Here is a 20,840-nt window from a genome sequence, read left to right as displayed (position 1 = left end):
TTAAGCACATCACAAAGTCCCTATCCACTCTGCCCTAACCCTACTGCTGTATGCTCTAAATCATAAGGCTGTAAAACAACAGCTGATAAGACGTTGCTGGAGTTTAAGGGGATTATTTAGAATTTAGGAAATAGCACCAAGGCCTATTTTCAGGCTTAAAGATCTCAAGCTTGTTTACTGCTCTGTGAGGAAAGGTGAACTCGTAAGTATTATTTTGTGATAACAGTGGCAGATAAAAATAAAGTAGGTGGAAAAACTCAGCATACGGTCTACAAGTGTATGATTACTAACTAGTATGTTCCCTAATGTCTATTGAATCCTTTGAGGAGTAGCAACAGCCCTTCTTTTCCTAAGTCCTGACTAGCCTCTCTATTCCTGGAAAAAGCTATTTGTAATGTTTAAAAAGGTACAGAAAAGCATATATGATATTATCAATGTTTTTAAAGAGATGCTATAACTGCTAGCATCCTTTGAATAGCAAACTATAATAGCATGTCCCAAACATTCAATTTATGGTATTTTTCCCTGCAAGGATTAATGATGATGAATTATTTCCAACTAACATATAAATATGGTGGTTCTGGATCTCTGATATACAGAGTTTACGAAAGTGATGAGGTTAAAAAGTCTCCACATTGTGTTTACTACCAGAATCTAAGATTCATTTGCATCTTTGACAATGTAGCTTGCTAAATAAAAGAGCCTCATAATCAAAATGAACAGACTAGACCAGAAACCATAAAACTCCTAGAGGAAAACACAGGCCAAACAATCTTTGTCATAAATCGTAGCAGTATTTTTTTGGATCTGTCTCCTAAAGGAAAGGAAATAAAAGCAAAAATAAACAAATGGGACATAATTAAACTTAAAAGCTTTTGCATAGCAAAGGAAAGCATTCACAAAACGAAAAGACAACCTACTAAATGGGAGAAAATATTTGTAAATGATATGACCAATAAGGGATTAATAGCCAACATATATTATATAAATGGCTCATACAGCTCAACATCAAAAAAACAACCCAGACTTCCCTGGTGGTCCAATGGTTAAGACTCCATGCTTCCACTGCAGGGGGCACAGGTTCAATCCCTGGTCCCCCTGGTTGGAGAAGTTCCACATGCTGCGTGGTGTGGCAAAAAAAAAAAAAAAAAAATGTTTGAAACATTAAAAAAAATTTTTTAAACTTTAAAAATTTTTTTAAAAATTAAAAAATATTTAAAAAACAAACAACCTGATTAAAAAATGGGCAGAAGACCTAAAGAGACATTTTTCCAAAGAGGAAATGCAGATGGCCAACGGATACATGTAAAGATGCTCAACATTGCTAATCATCAGGGAAATGCAAATCAAAACCACAATGAGATATCTCCTCACACCTGTCAGAATGGCTATCATGAAAAAGAACACAAATAACAAATGTTGGCGAGGATATGGAGAAGAGGGAGCCCTCGTACACTGTTGGTGGGAATGTATTGTAAATTGGCGTAGCCACTATGGAAAACAGCATGGAGGTTCCTCAAAAAACTAAAAATAGAACTACCATATGACCCAGCAATTCCATTCCTGGGTATATATCTGAAAAAAACAAAAACACTAATTCAAAAAGATACATGCACCCTAATGTTCACAGCAGCATTGTTTACAATAGCCAAGACATGGAAACAACCCAAGTGCCCATCAATAGATGAATGGACAAAGAAGATGTGATACACAAACACACATACACACACACACACACACACACACACACACACAATGGAATACTACTCAGCCATAAAAAAGAATGAAACTTTGCCATTTGCAGCAACATGGACAGACCCAGAGAGTACTATGCTAAGTGAAATAAGTCAGAGAAAGACAAATACTGTGTGATCTCTCTTATATGTGGAATCTAAAAAATAAACTAGTGAATATAACAAAAAAGAAGCAGACTCACAGATATAAAGAACAAACTAGTGGTTACCAGTAGGGAGAGGAAAGAGGGGAGGGGCAATAAAGGGGTAAGGGATTAAGAGGTACAAACTATTACGTATAAAATAAGCTACAAGGATATACTGTACAGCAAGAGAATATAGCCAATATTTTATAATAACTATAAATGGAGTATAATCTTTAAAAATTGTGAATCACTATATTGTACATGTGTAACATTTAATATTGTACATCAACTATACTTCAATAAAAAAAATGAACAGAGACCATGTGGCTCTTGCTAAAAATCCACAAATGCAATCAATATCAAAATTCCAAAGGCCTTTTTAGCAGAATTGGAAAAACAGATTCTCAAATTCACATGGAATTGTAAGGGGCCTCAAATAGTCAAAACAATTTTGAAAAAGAACAACTTTGGGAGACTCACAATTCTTTTTTTTTTTTAAAGATTGATTGATTGATTGATTGATTGATTGCTATGTTGGGTCTTCGTTTCTCTGCGAGGGCTTTCTCTAGTTGCGGCAAGCGGGGGCCACTCTTCATCACGGTGCGCGGGCCTCTCACTATCGTGGCCTCTCTTGTTGCGGAGCACAGGCTCTAGACGCGCAGGCTCAGTAGTTGTGGCTCACAGGCCTAGTTGCTCCGCGGCATGTGGGATCTTCCCAGACCAGGGCTCGAACCCGTGTCCCCTGCATTAGCAGGCAGATTCTCAACCGCTGCACCACCAGGGAAGCCCCTTCACAATTCTTAATTTCAAAACATACTACAAAGCTACAGTAATCAAAACAGAGTGGTACTGGCATAAGAATACATATATAGATAAATGGAATATATTTGAGAGTCCAGGCATAAACTCCTACATCTATGGACAACTGACTTTTGACAATGGTACCAAGACCATTCAATAAGAAAATAAATGTCTTTTCAATAAATGCTTCTGTGACAACTAGAAAGCCACATGCAAAAGAATGATGTTGGACCCCTACCTCATACCATATATAAAAAATAACTCTAGGGAATTCCCTGGTGGTCCAGTGGTTAGGACTCTGAGCTTTCACTGCTGAGGGCCTGGGTTCAATACCTGGTTAGGGAACTAAGATCCCACCACAAGCTGCGTAGCATGAGCCAAAAAAAAAAGAAAAAACGTTGTTCTCAAACTTGTTTTTTTTAAGAAGGACATTATGATACCTACATGGCCCTGTGACTAGGGGACTTAAGACTAAGATAATATCTACCAAGAAATGCTCAGTAGCATGAAAGAACACTCAAAAAAATCATAATACTGAGACTTATGGGTTACAGTCTGACATGTAAAGAGCTTGGAAGTCATCATTCCCTTTGTCACTGTAAGAAAAAAACTGAACAAACTGAAAATCAATATCTTTGAGATCCATCAGAGAATTGAGGTCACAGGACAAGCCAATGCACCCAAAACTAAAGAGAGAAGTGGATACTGAGAACCATAGGTTACTGAGAGCAGAAACCCACTGCTCTCAGTGGGCTCTCATGAAGTTTAAATGTTTCTCTTAATACTGGAGTCAGTACTGGAACACTTATACAGTAATTGATGAATTGCTGGAGGCTCTGTGTGATCTAGTTTTAGAATTAAAAAATCCAGGGGGTTCCCTGAGAGGGGTCTCCATACTTTCATGAGTTTTACCATCAAGAGCCCTGCCAGGTTCTCAAGGTAAAGAGTGGAGAAATATATCCTTGTTCCTCTAGTAGGTGGAGAGAAAAAGTAACCATCTGAAATATACCCAGAGCATTCTGTTCTCCTTAACAAATGCCTGCTACCCCCAAGGGAAATTATTTTACCAGAGCCTAACTGAATTGAGTTTTACCAGAGCCTAACTGACCTAGGGGAATGAAACACCAAACTCCAGCCCCTGTTAGCATTCAATGTAAGGGAAGGGAAATACTTATCTCCAGTCCCCTCTAGCCTTCCTGTACCACTTAATGGGGAGCACAGAGCTGAGAAGCATGTATAAAGGTAGCAGCACAGGGGTACAGGTTCACTATAGGACTAAGACCTAATCATAAGACTATAGAAAAATTCCCCTTGTCCTCACACTTTATTACCATAGCAATTAGGCTCCTGTATACTAACAAGGTATTACAGCTGAAACAACTATAAGTCTCAGACCCTATAGAGGAAGGATTCTCTAAGGAAGCCAAAGACAACAGAGCAGGGGAAAAGCAAGGACACTAGAGAAAATTTTAGTCTCTGACACCTACAACTACAGAAAACATTAAACACAGTCTAACGACTCCTAGACAGATAAACATAAAACCTTACACTAAAGGCCTATTTCAGTTCTGTTGCCCAATATATCCTGTCTGGCTTTCAACAAAAAATTACAAGGCATGCTAAAAGGAAAAAACAGTCTGAAGAGAGAAAGCAAGTGTCAGAATCAGACTTAGATATGGCACAAATTTTGGAACAATCAGACCAGTATGCTAAAGGCTCTAATAGAAAAAGTGGACAACATGCAAAAGCAGACGGGTAATGTAAGCAGAGAGATGAAAACCCTAAGAGAGAATCAAAATGAAATGCTAGACATTAAAAACACTCTAACAGAAATGAAGAATGCATGTGAGGAATACCTTCATCAGTAGATGAGACATGGCCAAGGAAAGAATCAGTGAGCTTGGAGATATGCCAATAGAAATTATGCAAACTAAAAAACAAATAGAAAAAAGAATGAAAAACAAAGAACAGAATATTTAAGAACTGTGGGACAATTACAAAAGTTGTGCTTTCTGTGTGTAACTGTAAGCTTTTAGCAGTTTCTCTTCTATCTCTGGGCCTCGATGCAGGGCAGAAACTGCTTTGAATTCCTGAAGAGGCCTGTAAGGCAAAATAAATATATCGAAAATAACTTATACCATTTAAAAAAAATTTGTAACATATGAATAATGGGATAACAAAAGGAGATGAAAGAGAGAAATAAACAGAATACCTATTTGAAGTAATAATGGCTGAAAATTTTGTAAAGTTAATGATAGATGTAAATTACAGAAAGGAGCTCAGAGAACACCCTACAGAATAAATATCAAAAAATCTACACTTAGGCATATCATATTCAAGCTTTAGAAAATCAGACAAAAGAAAATCTTCAAAGAAGCCAAAGGAAAAAATGCCTTACTTATAGGAGAATAAGGAAAAAATTACATTGGACTTCTCTTCAGAAACTATACAAGCAAGAAAAGAGTAGAGTAAAATATTTAGAGTGTTGAAGAAAAAAACACACTGACCTGGAATGTTGTATCAAGTAAAATACTTCTTCAAAAGTGAAGAAGAGATAAAGATTTTCTCAAGTAAATAAAAATTGAGGGAATTTATTCACAGTAGACTTGCCTTGTAAAAAATGTTAAATTCTTCATAAAGAAGGAAAATTATATAGGTGTGAAACCAAGATCTATCTATGTGAAGAAAGGAAGAGAATTTGAGAATGAATAGATGAACTTAAAAGATATTTCATTTTTCTTATTCCTAATGATCAAATAACAGTTTGTTCAAAATAACAATAGAAACAATATATTCAGTGATTACTGTATATAGTTGAAATGAATGGCAACAATATTGTAATGGTTGGGAGAGAGGAATTGGGAGTACATTGTAATAAAGTATAAGAACTACACAAGCAGTACAGTATTATTTGAAACTGGACTTAGACTAGTCACCAATGTAAATGACAAATTCTAGAGCAACCACTAAGAAAATTTTAAAAAGCATACATAATTAATATGCTAAGAGAGGAGAGTACACAGAATAATAAAAAATGGTCAATTAAAACAAGAGAAGGCAGAAAAAGAGTGGAAGACAAAAGATGAAACAAAAACATGGCAATGAACAGAAAATAGTTACAAATGTGGTAAATATTAATTCAATATAATCACTTTTGATATGAATGGTATGAATACACCAATTAAAAGGAAGAGACTGTCAGGATAGGATTAAAAAACGAGATCTGACAGGAGACCTTCAAGATGGCAGAAGAGTAACACGTGGAGATCACCTTCCTCCCCACAAATACATCAGAAATACATCTACATGTGGAACAACTCCTACAGAACACCTACTGAACGCTGTCAGAAGACCTCAGACTTCCCCAAAGGCAAGAAACTCCCCATGTACCCAGGTAGGGCAAAAGAAAAAAGAAAAAAACAGAGACAAAAGAATAGGGATGGGACCTGCACCACTGGGAGGGAGCTGTGAAGGAGGAAAGGTTTCCACACACTAGGAAGCCCCTGCACTGGCAGAGACGGGGGGGGGCAGTGGGGGGGAAGCTTCAGAGCCACGAAGGACAGCTCAGCAACAGGGGTGCAGAGGGCAAAGTGGAGAGATTCCTGCACAGAGGATCAGTACTGACCAGCACTCACCAGCCCAAGAGGCTTGTCTGCTCACCCGCCGGGGTGGGTGGGCACTGGGAGCTGAGGCTCAGGCTTCAGAGGTCAGATCCCAGGGGGAGGACTGGGGTTGGCTGCGTGAACACAGCCTGAAGGGGTTAGTGCACCACAGCTAGCCGGGAGGGAGTCCGGGAAAATCTCTGGACCTGCCTGAGAGGCAAGAGACCATTGTTTTGGGGTGCATGAGGAGAGGGGATTCAGAGCACCGCCTAAATGAGTTCCAGAGACAAGCGTGAGCCGCGGCTACCAGTACAGACACCAGAGACTAGCATGAGATGCTAAGGCTGCTGCTGCAGCCACCAAGAAGCCTGTGTGCAAGCACAGGTCATTATCCACACCTCCCCTCCTGGGAGCCTGTGCAGCCCGCCACTGCCAGGGTCCTGTGATCCAGGAACAGCTTCCCCAGGAGAACACACGGCATGCCTCAGGCTGTTGCAATGTCACGCCGGCCTCTGCCGCCACAGGCTCGCCCTGAACTCCGTACCGCTCCCTCCTCTCGGCCTGAGTGAGCCAGAGCCCCCAGAATCAGCTGCTACTTTAACCCCGTCCTGTCTGAGTGAAGAACAGACACCCTCAGGCGACCTACATGCAGAAGCAGGGCCAAATCCAAAGCTGAACCACAGGAGCTGTGTGAACAAAGAAGAGAGAGGGAAATCTCTCCCAGCAGCCTCAGGAGCAGTGGATTAAAGCTCCACAATCAACTTGATATACCCTGCATCTCTGGAATACCTGAATAGACAACGAATCATCCCAAACTTGAGGCAGTGGAGTTTGGGAGCAACTGTAGACTTGGAGTTTGCTTTCTTCTTCTAATTTGTTTCTGCTTTTATGTTTATCTTAGTTTAGTATTTAGAGTTTATTATCATTGGTAGATTTGTTTACTGATTTGGTTGCTCTCTTCCTTTTTTTTTTAATATGTATATTTTTTTCCTTTTTCTTTTTTCTGAGTGTGTATGTGTCTGCTTCTTTGTGTGATTTTGTCTGTATACCTTTGCTTTTACCATTTGTCCCAGGGTTCTGTCTGTCCTTTTTTCTTTATTTTTTATTAATTTTCAATTTTTTTTTACTTTTAATAACTATTCTATTTTTTATTTTAATAACTTTTATTTTATTTTATTTTTCTCTTACTTTCTTTCTTTTTTTCTCCCTTTTCTTCTGAGCCATGTGGCTGACAGAGTCTTGGTGCTCTGGCCAGGTGTCAGGCCTGTGCCTCTGAGGTGGGAGAGCCGAGTTCAGGACATTTGTCCACCAGAGACCTCCCGGCCCAACGTAATATCAAACAGCGAAAGCTCTCCCAGAGATCTCCATCTCAGCACTAAGACCCAACTCCACTCAACGACCAGCAAGCTACAGTGCTGGACACCCGATGCAAAACAACTAGCAAGACAGGAACACAACCACACCCATTAGCAGAGAGGCTGCCTAAAATCATAATAAGGCAACAGACACCCCAAAACACACCACCGGATGCAGTCCTGCCACGAGAAAGACAAGATCCAGCCTCATCCACCAGAACACAGGCACTAGTCCCCTCCACCAGGAAGCCTACACAACCCAATGAACCAATCGTAGCCACTGGGGACAGACACCAAAAAAACCAGGAAGTACGAACCTGCAGCCTGCGAAAAGGAGACCCCAAACAGAGAAAGTTAAGCAAAATGAGAAGACAGAGAAACACACAGCAGATGAAGGAGCAAGGCAAAAACCCACCAGACCTAACAAATGAAGAGAAAATAGGCAGGCTACCTGAAAAAGAATTCAGAGTAATGATAGCAAAGATGATCCAATATCGTGGAAAAAGAATGGAGAAAAAACAAGAAACCTTTAACAAGGACCTAGAAGAACTAAAGAGCAAACAAACAATGATGAACAACACAATAAGTGAAACTAAAATTCTCTAGAAGGAATCAATAGCAGAAGAGGCAGAAGAACGGATAAGTGACCTGGAAGATAAAATAGTGGAAATAACTACTGCAGTGCAGAATAAAGAAAAAAGAATGAAGAGAATTGAGGATAGACTTAGAGATCTCTGGGACAACATTAAACACACCAACATTCGAATTATAGGGGTCCCAGAAGAAGAAGAGAAAAAGAAAGGGACTGAGAAAATATTAGAAGAGATTATAGTTGATAAATTCCCTAATACGGGAAAGGAAATAGTTAATCAAGTCCAGGAAGCACAGAGAGTCCTATACAGGATAAATCCAAGGAGAAACACGCCAAGACACATATTATTCAAACTATCAAAAATTAAACACAAAGAAAAAATATTAAAAGCAGCAAGGGAAAAACAATAAATAACACACAAGGGAATCCCCATAAGGTTAACAGCTGATGTTTCAGCGAAACTCTGCAAGCCAGAAGGGAGTGGCAGGACATATTTAAAGTGATGAAGGAGAAAAACCTACAACCAAGATTACTCTACCCAGCAAGGATCTCATTCAGATTTCACAGAGAAATTAAAACCTTTATAGACAAGCAAAAGAAAAGAGAATTCAGCAACACCAAACCAGCTTTACAACAAATGCTAAAGGAACTTCTCTAGGCACGAATAACAAGAGAAGGAAAAGACCTGCAATAACAAACCCAAAACAATTAAGAAAATGGTAATAAGAACATACATATTGATAATTACCTTAAATGTAAATGGATTAAATGCTCCAACAAAAAAACATAGACTGGCTGAATGGATACAAAAACAAGACCCGTATGTATGCTGTCTACAAGAGACTCACCTCAGGCCTAGGGACACATACAGAAGGAAAGTGAGGGGATGGAAAAAGATATTCTATGCAAATGGAAATCAGAAGAAAGCTGGAGTAGCAATTCTCATATCAGACATAACAGACTTTAAAACAAAGACTATTACAAGAGACAAAGAAAGACACTACATAATGATCAAGGGATCAATCTAAGAAGAAGATATAACAATTGTAAATATTTATGCACCCAACGTAGCAGCACCTCAGTACATAAGGCAAATACTAACAGCCATAAAAGGGGAAATCGACAGTAACACAATCATAGTAGGGGACTTTAACACCCCACTTTCACCAAGGGACAGATCATCCAAAATGAAAGTACATAAGGAAACACAAGCTTTAAATGATACATTAAACAAGATGGACTTAACTGATATTTATAGGACATTCCATCCCAAAACAGCAGAATACACCTTCTTCTCCAGTGCTCATGGAATATTCTCAAGCCTTGGAAAATTTAAGAAAATTGAAATTGCATCAAGTATCTTTTCCAACGACAGCGTATGAGATTAGATATCAATTACAGTAAAAAAAATCTGTAAAAAATACAAACAGATGGAGGCTAAACAATATACTACTTGATAACCAAGAGATCACTGAAGAAATCAAAGAGGAAATCAAAAAATACCTAGAAACAAATGACAATGAAAACACGACGACCCAAAACCTATGGGATGCTGCAAAAGTAGTTCTAAGAGGGAAGTTTATAGCAATACAATCCTACCTTAAGAAACAAGAAACATCTCAAATAAACAACCTAACCTTGCACCTAAAGCAATTAGAGAAAGAAGAACAAAAAAGCCCCAAAGTGAGCAGAAGGAAAGAAATCATAAAGATCAGATCAGAAATAAATGAAAAAGAAATGAAGGAAATGATAGCAAAGATCAATAAAACTAAAAGCTGGTTCTTTGAGAAGATAAACAAAATTGATAAACCATTAGCCAGAATCATTAAGAAAAAAAGGGAGAAGACTCAAATCAATAGAATTAGAAATGAAAAAGGAGAAGTAACAACTGACACTGCAGAAATACAAAGCATCATGAGAGATTACTACAAGCAACTGTATGCCAATAAAATGGACAACCTGGAAGAAATGGACACATTCTTAGAAAAGCACAACCTTCTGAGACTGAACTAGGAAGAAATAGAAAATATGAACAGACCAATCACAAGCACTGAAATTGAGACTGTGTTTAAAATTCTTCCAACAAACAGAAGCTCAGGACCAGATGGCTTCACAGGCGAATTCTATCAAACATTTAGAGAAGAGCTAAAACCTATCCTTCTCAAATTCTTCCAAAATATAGCAGAGGGAGGAACACTCCCATGCTCATTCTACAAGGCCACCATCACCCTGATACCAAAAGCAGACAAAGATGTCACAAAGAAAGAAAACTACAGGCTAATATCACTGATGAACACAGATACAAAAATCCTCAACAAAATACTAGCAAACAGAATGCAACAGCACATTAAAAGGATCATACACCATGATCAAGTGGAGTTTATCCCAGGAATACAAGGATTCTTCAATATATGCAAATCAATCAATGTGATACACCATATTAACAAAATGAAGGGGAAAAACCATTTGATCATCTCAATAGATGCAGAGAAAGCTTTCAACAAAATTCAACACCCAGTTATGATAAAAACCCTCCAGAAAGTAGGCATAGAGGGAACTTTCCTCAACATAATAAAGGCCATATATGACAAACCCACAGCCAACATCGTCCTCAATGGTGAAAAACTGAAATCATTTCCACTAAGATGAGGAAGAAGACAAGGTTGCCCACTCTCACCACTATTATTCAACATAGTTTTGAAAGTTTTAGCCACAGCAATCAGACAAGAAAAAGAAATAAAAGGAATCCAAATTGGAAAAGAAGAAGTAAAGCTGTCACTGTTTGCAAATGACATGATACAATATAGAGAATCCTAAAGATGCTACGAGAAAACTACTAGAGCTAAACAATGAATTTGGTAAAGTAGCAGGATACAAAATTAATGCACAGAAATCTCTTGCATCCCTATACACTAATGCTGAAAAATCTGAAAGTGAAATTAAGAAAACACTCCCATTTACCATTGCAACAAAAAGAGTAAAACACCTAGGAATAAACCTACCTAAGGAGAGAAAATATCTGTATGCAGAAAACTATAAGACACTGATGAAAGAAATTAAAGATACAAATAGATGGAGAGATATACCATGTTCTTGGATTGGAAGAACTAACATTGTGAAAATGACTATACTACCCAGAGCAATCTACAGATTCAATGCAGCACTATCAAACTACCACTGGCATTTTTCACAGAACTAGAACAGAAAATTTCACAATTTGTATGGAAACACAAAAGACCCCGAATAGCCAAAGCAATCTTGAGAAAGAAAAACGGAGCTGGAGGAATCAGGTTCCCTGACTTCAGACTATACTACAAAGCTACAGTAATCAAGACAGTATGGTAGTCGCACAAAAACAGAAATATAGATCAATAGAACAGGACAGAAAGCCCAGAGATAAACCCACACACATATGATCACCTTATTTTTGATAAAGGAGGCAAGAATATACAGTGGAGAAAAGACAGCCTCTTCAATAAGTGGTGCTGGGAGAACTGACAGCTACACGTAAAAGAATGAAATTAGAACACTCCCTGACACCATACACAAAAATAAACTCAAAATGGATTAAAGATCTAAATGTAAGGCCAGACACTATCAAACTCTTAGAGGAAAACATAGGCAGAAAACTCTATGACATAAATCACGGCAACATCCTTTATGATTCACCTCCTAGAGAAATGGAAATAAAAACTAAAATAAACAAATGGGACCTAATGAAACTTAAAAGCTTTTGCACAGCAAAGGAAACCATAAACAAGACGAGAAGACAACCCTCATAATGGGAGAAAATATTTGCAAATGGAGCAACTGACAAAGGATTAATCTCCAAGATTTACAAGCAGCTCATGCAGCTCAATATCAAAAAAACAAACAACCCAATGCAAAAATGGGCAGAAGACCTAAATAGACATTTCTCCAAAGAAGATAGACAGATTGCCAACAAACACATGAAAGGATGCTCAACATCATTAATCATTAGAGAAATGCAAATCAAAACTACAGTGAGATATCATCTCACACCAGTCAGAATGGCCATCATCAAAAACTCTACAAACAATAAACGCTGGAGAGGGTGTGGAGAAAAGGGAACCCTCTTGCACTGTTGGTGGGAATGTAAATTGATACAGCCACTATGGAGAACAGTATGGAGGTTCCTTAAAAAACTAAAAATAGAACTACCATATGACCCAGCAATCCCACTACTGGGCATATACCCTGAGAAAACCATAATTCAAAAAGAGTCATGTACCAAAATGTTCACTGCAGCTCTATTTACAATAGCCAGGACATGGAAGCAACCTAAGTGTCCATCAATAGGTGAATGGATAAAGAAGATGTGGCACATATACATAATGGAATATTACTCAGCCATAAAAAGAAACAAAATTGAGTTATTTGTAGTGAGGTGGATGGACCTAGAGTCTGTCATACAGAGTAAAGTAAGTCAGAAAGAGAAAAACAAATACCATGTGCTAACACATATATATGGAATCTAAAAAAAAAAAAAAGGTCATGAAGAACCTAGGGGCAAGACGGGAATAAAGACGCAGACCTACTAGAGAATGGACTTGAGGATACGGGGAGGGGTAAGGGTAAGCTGGGACAAAGTGAGAGAGTGGCATGGACATATATACACTACCAAACGTAAAATAGCTAGTGGGAAGCAGCCGCACAGCACAGGGAGATCAGCTCGGTGTTTTGTGACCTCCTAGTGGGGTGGGATAGGGAGGGTTGGAGGGAGGGAGACGCAAGAGGGTAGAGATTTGGGGACATATGTATATTTATAACTGATTCACTTTGTTATAAAGCGGAAACTAACACACCATTGTAAAGCAATTATACTCCAATAAAGATGTTAAATAAAAAAAAAGAAATGAAAGAAAGAATAGCAAAGATCAATAAAACTAAAAGCTGGTTCTTTGAGAAGATAAACAAAATTGATAAACCATTAGCCAGTCTCATCAAGAAAAAAGGGGAGATGACTGAAATCAATAGAATTAGAAATGCAAAAGGAGAAGTAACAACTGACACTGCAGAAATACAAAGGATCATGAGAGATTACTACAAGCAACTGTATGCCAATAAAATGGACAACCTGGAAGAAATGGACACATTCTTAGTAAAGCACATCCTTCCATCACTGAACCAGGAAGGAATAGAAAATATAAACAGACCAATCAGAAGCACTGAAACTGTGACTAAAAATCTTCCAACAAACAAAAGCCCAGGACCAGATGGCTTCACAGGCGAATTCTACCAAACATTTAGAGAAGAGCTAACATCTATCCTTCTCAAACTCTTCCAAAATATAGCAGAGGGAGGAACACTCCCACACTCATTCTACAAGGCCACCATCACCCTGATACCAAAACCAGACAAGATGTCACAAAGAAAGAAAACTACAGACCAATATCACTGATGAACATAGATGCAAAAATCCTCAATAAAATACTAGCAAACAGTCCAGCAGCACATTAAAAGGATCATACACCATGATCAAGTAGGGTTTAACCCAGGAATGCAAGGATTCTTCAATATATGCAAATCAATCAATGTGATACACCATATTAACAAACTGAAGGATAAAATCTATATGATAATAGATGCAGAAAAAGCTTTTGAGAAAATTCCACACCCATTTATTATAAAAACCCTCCAGAAAGTAGGCATAGAGGGAACTTACCTCAACATAATCAAGGCCATATATGACAAAAGCACAGCCAACATCATTCTCAATAGTGAAAAACTGAGAACATCTTTTCGTGGTGTCCTTGTCTGACTTTGGTATAAGGGTAATGCAAGCCTTATAAAATGAGTTTGAGAATGTTTCATCCTCTTCCATTTTGGGGAAGAGTTTGAGAAGGACTGGCATTAATTCTTTTTGAAATGTTTGGTAGAATTCACCTGGGAAGCTACATGGTCCTGGGCTTTTCTTTATGAGATTTTTGTTTACTGATTCAACCTCCTTACTTTGGTGATGTCATGTTTCCTTTGGTGTTGTCAAATTTCCTTGATTTTTCTTGTTCCTTGAAGTCTTGCATTGCACTCTTTGCATTTAAAGTAGTAGTCATCTCCTTCAGTCTTTACTAACTTAAGGAGAGAAATACCTTCCTTCAGTCCTGCTAGGGATTCTGAGGCTTTCACAGATCTTTTATGGATATGACTGCTTCTCACTTCTTGCTCCTGCTTGTGGCAGAATTCATAAATTTGTATACTTCTCTCAATCCTGCAATGCACCAGACTGGGTGCTGACAGCCTCCCTTTTGCTTTTCCAAGGGCAGAGCTAAAGCTAAAGAGGCCAAATTTGTGGCCTCTCCGTGGCTCTCAGATTCAGGTTAGCCTTCTGTGCATGCTCACAAGCCGTCTGCCAGAGCTTTGCTCTTGCTGCCTTTGAGAACACAGAGTGGGCCACAGGGTGGAGGTTTGTGGGGGTGAGGCAAGCAGTGTTCTGGGGGTGCCAGTGGGCCAGTTGTAGGGATCCACACGTGAGATGTCCCAAGTGGCTTGTGGGCTGGCTTCTTGATAGAGTCCGTGAAGCAGTTAGTAGGATCTATGTCCCATTAGTGCCCTCCAAAAGTCCTATATGTCACTCTCTCAGCCTCTTCCCACTCCCAGTCATGCAGCTGATGACTCGGTACTCTGAATGGAATGAGAGAGAAATGGGCCTCTTGGCCGTGTCCCACACAGCTGGGAAAGCCAGGCACTCCTTAACACACTTTCACTCCTCCCCCCATCCCCGCAGGAGAAATCACTGGCCAAGAAAGTGTCTCTTGGAACTGAGGGGTATTGCTTGGGGGAGGGGTGGTGCAGGTAAAGTCAAAATGTTACTCCTTCCCTCTCCAATGCATCCAAACTCAAATATATATATTATATATTTGTTTGTTTGTTTCCTCCAACAGCATGCTGGACCTTCTCTGCTGGAAACCTAGAATTCCATAAAGGCTTTCTTGTCCATGGGTGATTGTCTCATCCGTAGGTGATTGACAGTGTTCTTCAGGGTCTCCCAGACCACGGCTGAGAGGGACTGGGACCAGCACATGGTTCACTGCAGGGTCCGCAGCCAGGACTGAGATCTGTATGTGTATTACCTGAGGCACGAGTGGGTGAGACTCCTTCCGGGTCCTGTGGCATATGGTGTTGGATCCCACAGCTTTCACAAAGGCACTTTTGTCTGTAGATGGATGCTAAATTGTTATTGTTGAATGGGGCATACGTTCGAGGAATGTCGTATTTGGCCATGTTGCTAACATCACTTCTGGCAATGAGTCCTTAAACACCAAAAGCATGATCTATGAAAGAAAAACCTCTTAAGTAGGACTTTATTAAAATTAAAAACCTCTGCTCCCTGAAAAAAAATGTTTTAAGATAATGAAAAACCAAGCCAGAGACTGGGAATAAATCTCTGCAAAATACATATATAATAAAGGACTGATATCCAAAATATACAAAGAATTCTTAAAACTAAACAACAGGAAAACAAATACCCATTTAAAAAAATGGGCAAAAAGTCTGATTAGACACCCATTTCACCTTAATGGCTCTAAAGTGGATTTTAGGAACTGAGGACAGAGACCAAATATTATAACAAAAGATGCTCCAATTGCCTTATCACTCAGGAAATTCCAAGGGTTTTGGGAGCTGTGAGCCAGGCACCGTGAATGGAGACCAAATATATACGAGAAATATATTTTGATCATCTTAATGACAAAATATATTTCTTATAAATCACAGTATTGCAGTCCACCTCTTGGTCTTTGAACACAGATCCCTTATAGCAAAACAATAAAAAATGTCAAAAGATATGGCACATTACTAGAATCTCATTCAGTCACTAATAACTATTGAATCCATTATGAAATCTTATGAAAATGTCTCCCAGGGCAAGGCCACTGAGGTTTGCAGGCTTCTATTCAATCTTGTCAGTTTCCAAAAGCAGGAGTGATCTCAGCAATATATGGCTTCACCCTTTCAGTGATCTAGTATAATTGAGCCGAGAGGCAATATCATCTTTTGCTCTGGGCCTCTTTTGAGATGTTCATGTAATACTGGATTTCTCTCATTACATAACCATTTATTCATTTTCTAACCCACAGCTACTATTTTTCATTCTCTCCACTTACACCCAAACTTTTCCATCTTTGGAAAGGACATTAGGTTCAGTCACTGTACTGGTCTAGATGGCAGGCAGCAATACTAGTCTAGCAAGTCCCACCCCCTCAGCTCACTTCTAGTCAGATAAGGTAAGGTAACACAGGTGCAGAAGTTACACAGGTGAGCTATCTTTATCACCAGGCAATATAGCTGCATTCACTGTTAATCCTAATTTTCCCAGATTGGGTGAAGGCATATCCTGCCCCATCAGGCCCTTAGGAATTCTGACATAAAGGTAAATAGTTTCTTGCTTAGGAATCATCCTTGTTTCATGCCCTTGTAGTTGCAGCCCTGGTCCTGTGACCATTGTATCAAGTGGTGGGGAAAAGAAAAAGTTGAGGTGATATGAAGACAGAATACCAACATTTTCCCCACCCCCTTTTCCCCTGATCCACCAGAAAAACAGAAATCTATCCTGTGGGGGCACTCTTTTAGCCCCACTCATGTTCAGCTTGAGTGTGAGCACATACTCGTGAAGGCACGTAAGCCAGCCCTTCATGCCTTTATTTCCCCCCACCACCATTTTAGACAGCCAATATTTTAACTGCCCATTCCAATTCTCTATCAAACTATGACTCTAAAGAGGTTATTTTTCTGACCACTGCTGGACATCATGCGATGTAAAGTGTGTTTGTTCCTTGGTCTAAAGAAATGATTCTCAACCGTCCAAATTTGTGCAATATCTTCTGTTATAGTACTTTTGAGCATTTGCATCTACTACTGGGTAGGCAAAGCCCAGTGCAGAGTCAACGTCTATTCCTATATTCCAGTCAGGACTCATTTGTAGCCTCCCAGGGCTACCAGCATTAGTCTGACTTGTCAGCTCTAATCAGGGCCTCCCCGCAACCCCCAAGGAATCTGCCACATAGCCATCTGCAGTCTGTCTCTTTTGCTGGCATACGGAACAGTTCTTATTGGCATTGCCTCAGAGGGTGCAAGAGAAATATGTCTAGATTCGGTCCATCTTTGCACTGCTGCAACTCCCCCATGTCCACTCATTTCATGGACCCAGGTGGCCACATCAAGGAAGCACACCAAAATGTCCACTTAGTGGTTCCAATCACCTTCTGAACCTTGGAAGGGGGTTCTTCTGATGGGCATCAACATGTCCTACTTTAATGTACCCCTTAAATTCCCAGTGATTTCCATGAGGCTGTGCCCTATTAAGGCCATCCCTTTAATAGTCCAGTTTTCCATTGTCTATCTACCTGACCATATGGCCAGGCCATGGGCTACTGTCCATGTGTAGGTAAAAACCCAAACATAAGGGCTTTTGCCATTGCTCAATTCTTCTACCACTGCTAGGAAAACAGCATGCAATTCAGCACACTAGGCTGATCTGTTTTTACCTTCTTCAATCAGAGTGGTGACTTTCCAAACATTTCCAAGATATTGTCTGTTCACCATGGAACTGCCATCCACAAGCCAAGCAGCTCTTTGTTGGTCAGTTAAGGGCTCTTTATAGGGCACTGTCCAAGTTACAACAGAATCCAGTAGCTCCTCACACAGTTCCAGAGTCAGTCCTTGGTTAAAAGAGGCTCCCTGCTCTCAGGAGTATCTCCTCCTTGCATCTCCCAGGCAGCATGTTCCTTTATAAACCATTTCCATTTTATTATGGAACTCTTCTGGGCACTGCCATCCCCATAATCCTAGATATTATGGCTGTTTCAAGTTTCAAGATCACTTTATGTCCTTCAGTCAGTCTTAGGGGTAGCTTCAATTAATCACTGATTGCAAGGTAGTAAATGCCCCTCAAATGGAAATTCTCTAGTCCAAAGTGCCAGTAGTTGTCGAGGTGCTCACAGCTCTTGTCATATGCCCCAGTCTATTCTATGCCTCACATAGGGGTATCACACAGCCTATCAGCACCTCAGCCTCTACTCCACGCTGTTTTGGCTCGGGCAATCTTACTGGTTCCCATTTAGCATGTCCAATTAACACTGCTTGAAGGGTAGATTTACATGCCTTCTATTTACAATACTAGGTATGGGAAACATTCACCAGTCAGTTATAATGTCCATCCCCACAATACAATCAGGTAAAAAGAGAAAAAAAAAAGATGCAACCACTTCACATAAAACCTGTTTAAATATACCAATTCTCCTACAAACTTTTACCTTAATTTCATCAACCCTTATATTCCTAACTGTAGCCTCCACTAGGACTTCATCAACAGGTTTTGGTTTTACAATACTAGGTAAGGGAGGTGTTCCCCAGCCAGACATAGTTTCCATTCCCAGAAAACATTCAGGTAACATTCCAACTTTCATAATTCAATTAACCGTTACACTTTTATGTTCTCTCAATTGAACTGTAGCCCGAGTCAAGGTTTCACCAATGGATTTTGGTACCACAGTTCATAGGATTCCTGTATCAAGGAGTCCTGGAAACTTTTCTTCACCCCGACTATTTTACCCAAGCTTGTGCAAAAGGTTTTGGATCCTTAGCAAGGGGTAGAGCCAAAGGACTCTATAAGTCACATAAAGTCTTATGTATAAGACTTATATGAACACTTATATAAAGTCTTATATATCTTAAATCTTATATAAGATTTGTCAATCTTATATTAATTGTTTACCCCTTGTCCTAAGTGATTGGTCAGATTTCTCATTGTAATTTCTGCTTTCTGGCTTTCAAAATTTCTCCAAATTGTGGTAAACAGAGTTGACTTCTTTAGGGCCCTTTAATGTTGGGGGGCCAGCAAGTCCTTTGGTAGTGTTGTATTAAAATCTCTGTTTTAAGCCCATCAAGATCTGTTTTATTCACTCTGCTTCTTAATTATCATCTAAAGATTTCCACCCTGCTGGGATGAGTCCCATGACTCTCCTCTTTCTATCTTCTTTGTTCCACTCCTATCAACATTTGCTTTATTCACCTTATTCCTTAATAACTTTAAAATTTCCTACCCTGCTAAAACTATTCTCTTGATTCTCTCCTCTGCTGTCTCCATTCTCTTGTTAATAACCTAATATTTTTATTAGCATCTATAAGACCATGAGGGGAAGCTGAGACAGCAAATTCCATAAGGCTTCTTGAACTATCCCTCGGTTTTGCAGCAGTAAGGTTACAATGGGGTATCCATGTAAAAGAAGCCCTTTAACCACAGCATCTACTATGACCTGGATAACAAGTATATTCATTGGGTGAATATCCTGGTCATCATAAAGCCAGTCCCACATGGCTTGCATACAAAGCATATCAGCTGCTTCATCTGGGGTGTTCCGCTTGGCATTCATAGAGGAAGATGGACAGTCCCCTTCTCAGGGTAAACAGACCTTACAGTGGTCTTTATCCCATCTACCAGGCTAGTTGTTCCTTCAGAAAAAACCTCTTGTGTGTTTGGATCACACATAGCCATCTGTGATTGTTCTATAGTGATCTGTGCAACCTGTACCAACCCAAACATGCTCTTTCATTCTGCAGCACTCAAAACCAAAGACACAGCTCCTAAATTAGTCACTCTCACAATTTATTTCAGTAAAGGTTCCTCAGTAAACTGATGATATCAATCTACCAAATAAAACAACTCCTTCACACTATGTCCTCTGGTTTCAATAGTTTCTTGGTTTTCCCCTCACCCTACAATGACTACCTTCTTGGTGACCAGAGGTCTTAGAAGTACTTTCTGTTGCCCCTGCATAATTTTTACCTTGGAGTGGGGGCAGCTGTGAGGCTAGTGGCTGAAGCTCAGACTCACTGAAATCTGAGCTTGGTCTAGCATCAGGGTCTGATCCAGCACTCTCTTTTACTTTAAGTTTAGCTATTAACAGATAATAGTTACCAAGGGATTGTACATTTTACCTCTTTCTTATTAGTCTGCATTTCCTTATTCATCCAGTGAGACAACTCCCCAGGAGTTGGATTTGATGAAATAAAATTCATAGTTTATGGCAAGACAAGAAAAATTTAAACGTAAAATTTTTCTCTGCCCCTTCGGGCTTCCTCCCTCTCCTCTAGTGTGTATTGTGCATCTGCACTAACCAGACCTCCCTAGGAGATAACCTTCCTTCTTAATCTTGTAAGGGGTCATGATGGCCCCCTACTCACTTTGTACATGTAGATCCTGATAGTGTAAACTGTCAATACATCACTTGATATATAATCCTTTTTCTCAAAAATGTATATAACTGTGCTTTGACCTCTAACAGGTGGAACAGTCCTCAGAGCTTTCTGAAAGTCTGCCTTCCTAGTTATAATCCTCAGGCTGTCTCAAATAAAATTTTCTATTTCTTTCTTAGACTGACTGTCAATTTTTCATCAACAGATCCATCCCTAAATTCCACTGGTAACTTTTACCCTTAGTAATGGATTGTAGCACAGCTGTTGTTCCATACCATGCATGACCATGAATCAAAGGTTCCTCAACCCCCACCCTTTCATCCTTTCTTTTCCCAAACTACATGTTTATGTGAGCCAGGGCTTTCTAGCTAATCTCACTTCTCTGACACCAACTAAAG

The 20,840-nt window shown here is 39.5% G+C and overlaps 1 protein-coding gene across 5 annotated transcripts in view; it reads right to left on the bottom strand.

Annotated features, from left to right (window-relative positions):
- Positions 1-20,840, bottom strand: part of GPRASP1 (G protein-coupled receptor associated sorting protein 1) — a 56,385-nt gene that overhangs the window by 23,806 nt on the left and 11,739 nt on the right. The window lies entirely within an intron of this gene.

The sequence above is a fragment of the Balaenoptera ricei genome, chromosome X, assembly GCF_028023285.1.
Source record: "Balaenoptera ricei isolate mBalRic1 chromosome X, mBalRic1.hap2, whole genome shotgun sequence".
NCBI classification, from domain to species: domain Eukaryota; kingdom Metazoa; phylum Chordata; class Mammalia; order Artiodactyla; family Balaenopteridae; genus Balaenoptera; species Balaenoptera ricei.
The sequence above is the reverse complement of the archived record's forward strand: the minus strand, read 5'-3'. Positions and strand labels throughout refer to the sequence as shown.